We start from the raw sequence: 4739 nt of genomic DNA on the forward strand, positions 1-4739 counted from the left end.
TTATTTTCTGCTCTCTCTTTTTTATTTTATTTCATTTTTTATGCTGATGCTTGCTGATTTCTTATAATAGATAACTTTATTACTAGTATTATGACTTATATAGGATGAGTCTGTTTTTTAGGAATGTGCTCTAGATGTATAGCTATACCAAGGACCTGTCTTTCCAAGTTATAAAGGATGCAAAGGTATTATTTGGCTCAGCACTCAGCCCTTTGGTCTTGGGTTGTGATGGTAATCATGACCACATATAATCATAACATTGTCATACAGGGGAGAAAGACTAATTATGACATGTACAGCATCCTAGGTAAAGAGGTAAAATTAGTAATAATAATTTAAGGCACAGATTAACTACTGACAAATTTGTGTAATCATTAATCAACTTTCTCAAACCACAGAAGCAAATCCTAAAATAAGAAAACCAAATCAAATACCATGTGCTTGTATGCAGTAATTTACCCTTAAGGGGGAAAATGTAATTGAAATGTGTAGACAATGGATAGGTTGGTGAATGAGGTCCAATACAGTAGAGTCAAGGTTGGAGGTCAATGGATCACCACCCAAGTCTTAGGAAATGGGACGATGCAGAAGGAAATAATGAAACAGAATGCAAAGGGGGAATTAGAAAGGGAAAAGCCAAAGCTTATTCATGTGAACTTTTAAATTCAAAAAGTAGTTGAGGAAAAAGAAGGAGGATCAATAGAAGAAAATCAAAAGAAAGGTTTACAAAAAGCTGCGAAAAAAGGAGAAAGAGAATAGGAAAGAAGAAAATAAAGAAATGTAAACCTCACAAAGAAGCAAGTAAAGAAAAAAGAGGGAAAAATCCCCAAGCAAAAATAACTATAAAATATAAGACAAAACTAGACAATTTCCAAACAGATGGGAAAGAGATAACTAATCAGACAAGCAATGGAGAATAGAAATAAAAAAATACCTTTAATGTTTACAGCTCTTTGATAGTGACTACGACAAATCCCAGAAATATGCTGTGTCCCCCAGCCAATTTGTGATGGGAATTGTACTGGGTATGGTCTGGGCCTCTGGATGTGGGGGCTTGGACTGGTCTTCCATTTGTGGATTTTCCACAGCCCCGCTGTGGGCTCCTGGCTGCTGCTTCAGGTATTTCCATGTTGCTGCTCCTGTTGGTTCCTCTGTGCACCTGAGACTGGCTGTCCTGGGTCTCGTGGGTTCCAGTCAATCCACCCACCAAAGGTATGTGTGCCCCCATGTGCCTGGACCAGCCTGTCTTCAGTTGGAAAACAGAGTTGTTGTTTTTTTTAACCCCATTATAGATGTAACTTTAGAACCAAACTGGCTCTTGCTTCAAAGCTTCAGGCCAGCTCTCATGCCCTCAGCCTGGCCTGGGGATTCAACACCAGCCCCATGACCATACACCTGGCCCAGATCCTCTCTTGTATCAGCCTCCAGGTCTGCCCCTGTAGGTTCAGTTTCCAGAACTATCAATGTGACACAGTTCCAGACAGAGCCCTGTGCATCCTGATACTGGGCAGGTCTCTGAGGCAATACACGTAGAGCAAGCCACCGCACACACCACAGTAGATCCAGGTGGCTGGCCAACCCAGCTGAGGATGCCAGTACTTACTTAGCCAGATCATGGACTCCAACAAGTGGGGGTTCTTGAGGATGAAATGAAAGGATGTTAACAAATCACATGTAAACATGCAAGTGAAACTCCCTTCTAAAAGTAAAACTATTGTTAAATCCAAAATACTGTAATACTCTAACAACATAAATCACTTTTAATGCTAGTGTAAAAAATGAAACAAATTACTAATAGAAAGTATAGTTACAATGATCTATTACTGGATAAGCAGTGTATAGAGTAAGGGTCGTGGGTGTACCCCACCGAAAGATAATTGTTTAGCATGGGTAATCTGTGACGAACTTTATCAGAAAATTGTTTTTAAGACAATTTTTTTCTACTTTGTAAACTGAAGTGATAATCTTTGAATTTTATTTGATACTCTTAAGCAAGCTTGGGAATGCTTTTCCTTTCCATCCCCAATTCAAAATCCTACTGAATTCAGGTTTGGACCTGTGGCTTTCCACTGAGGCAGGCAGAAGTCACCCTTACTTTTTAATTTCCTTAGATAATAGCTTCCTTTTAGGACTTCCAGTGATTGACCTTTCTAGGGTGTTTAAGTCTCTTACTCATTTACTTCTTTTGAAATTATATCTTTGCTCAATACCATAGCACCATGCTTTTCTTTTATCATTTAGGATTATTTCTTCCTAGTCTGCTTCCCTGGCTTCTCTGTCTTTCATTATGTTTTGATAACTTGCTTTCTACTCTAGATCTTCTTTTCCTCTCTGTGTAATCTTCATTACCTCTGTGATATCATCTTCAATGGTGTACTCTGATTGTTCTCAAATATACAGCATTCATCATTCTTCTCATTGCAGTATAGTTATTAATTTTCCAATGGACATCTGAACCACACAGAAAATTAAATTTAGATATGCAAAGCATTTACTAATCTCCCACTATAGTTCTCAGTTCTATATCTTTTTATTATTTAAAAAGTACTTTCATACATAAGACTAATATTTCTTGCTTTTAGTATCTGTTTTAGTGTGTGTGTGTGTGTGTGTGTGTGTGTGTGTGTGTGTGTATTTATTTATATCTAGGACTCTATCCTATCTTTACTTCTTATACATACTCAGTCAGGTCACTAATTTGGTGTATTTTTTTTCCTATGACTCTTCCTCTTTAATTTTCTTTCATTATTTATTTCACACCAGTCTCATATTTCTTTTTATCCTTGCAATTTTCCATTAAGTGTTCTCTGTACTTTTAGGTTTAAGGTCTTTCAAGTCATTCTCAAATTCTAAAATAATTTTTCTAGAATGAAAATCTGACTTCTATTTGTAAGACTTCATTGATCCTTGTTCATTACAAACTCCTTGAATTTCAATGTCTTTTATTTTATTGTATGTAAATAATTTATACACCTGTATAATGTATCCCTAACACACAGTCTAATTATATTAAGAGAGGGTTTAGGAACAAGAAGGTAGGGAAATAATTAATAAGTGATAAAAATACCTAAAATATTAATAACTGCAAATTTCTGAGATATGAAGGACAACAAGAGCTAAAAATAATATTTCCAGATCTATATTATAGAGTCATAGTGGGCACTATAATCATGGAAAATTATGGTGATAAAAGACAGACAGGAAAGTCTTTTAAGAGTGTAACGCTTCTTAAGGTCTTGGTTCTGTTTCCGTAGTCTTCAGAGGTCAGCCTGTCTCACTTGTGCAGAAAACATTTCCACATGCAGTCAACTGGAGTTGTGTCCCTACACATAGTTTTTAAAGTTGTTACTTATTTAAATGTCTAATTACTTCATTGTAGCAGACAGTGTTTTTCCAACATTGCCTAATGCAATGGCACTTCACTGTCTAGTTTTTTTTTAATAAAACATTTTAAATGGTAATAAATCAAGTCTAATGGAGAAGGAAAAATAAATATGTACCCACTGAGGAGAAGTGTAATGAAATACTGCTGTTGATAGGGGTTGAAGCATGGTAGTTTTGGTAATTAGGGTAGAATTCTTACAAAGTGACATTTAGACTGACTTTAATAGAAGAGAAAAAATCAACAAGGGCACTTCATAGGTGAAGACCCTGAGAGGAGCAGTGGAAGAACATTCCTCCTCAAGGCACAAAGTCCAGGGGCCCCAGGAGATGAAGGCTGGCTGTCTTTCCTTTCGGCAGCCATATGTAGGTTTTGTCTTAAACGGCGTCAAAACCTGGAGACTCGGTGGCGTCTCTTGCTGAGTACCCCAAGGCCTGTACTCTCGCCATCCATATCGCTCACAGGGACTGGGAAGACGACAGCTGTTGGCCGCTGCTGGGGGAAAGGCTGGGGATGAGCGCTGCACAGAGTCAGACCTTGCTGCAGGAAGGAGAAAGATTTGGCCAGGGCATGAACACTGGGCTTGTTGACACTGGGGAAACCTTGCGGTGCCTGGATGACCTAGCCCCTGAAGACGCTATGGCGCTGAAAGATCAAGCTGTCCTGACCAACTTGATGGGGAAGTACCTGACGGTGATTACAACCCTAGGTGGTTACTGTAGCCTTCTCGGAGGAAAGGGAGGAAAGACACATTCAAGGTGGACATCCCTGAGTACTTGATCCCTTTGGCACCTGGGTTGTAACCCCTGTGGGCGCCAAGGAGGAGCGTCACTGAGAGGCCAACTAAATCATGCCGCTCTTCCTTCGCCATAGTGCAGAGCTGGAAAATGAACTTTGGTCTGAATTGCCACTGCCTGATGCCGAGCTGTCCACTGGGTACTGTTCCCAGACACACACTTCTCTAGCCAGGTGGGAGTGGGGCACGAGTTCCTTCAGCGTCTCTTTGGGCGCATGGACAGTGTCTCAAACGCCGTGACATTTAGTGGCCGGAAGTGTGTGGACCTTGTCACTGAGTTTGGTCTGCTGCTTCGCATATTATACAAATGAATGTGTTCATGATTAAAAAAGGAACCAACAAGGAAAGGAACTCGGGTGAGAAGAAGACAATAAACCACCATGTGGAAGGAGCGAAGAGACTCGGTCAAAGCCTGAAGACAGTTCAATGTGCCTGTCCCATTATGAGGATTATCATGATATTTAAAAAGACAAACAAGATTAAGACCACAGAGATGTAAATGCCACGGAGATAGGGAAAGCTTATATCAGTTTACAAAATCAAATAATATGGCTTTACTTG

The 4739-nt window shown here is 39.4% G+C and overlaps 1 pseudogene; it reads left to right on the forward strand.

The window, feature by feature from the left end:
* Positions 1–3711: 3711 nt before the first annotated feature.
* On the forward strand, positions 3712–4185 carry LOC101566242 (annotated as a pseudogene).
* Positions 4186–4739: the final 554 nt, after the last annotated feature.

The sequence above is a fragment of the Octodon degus genome, unplaced genomic scaffold (genome assembly GCF_000260255.1).
Source record: "Octodon degus isolate 3935 unplaced genomic scaffold, OctDeg1.0 scaffold00167, whole genome shotgun sequence".
NCBI lineage: Eukaryota > Metazoa > Chordata > Mammalia > Rodentia > Octodontidae > Octodon > Octodon degus.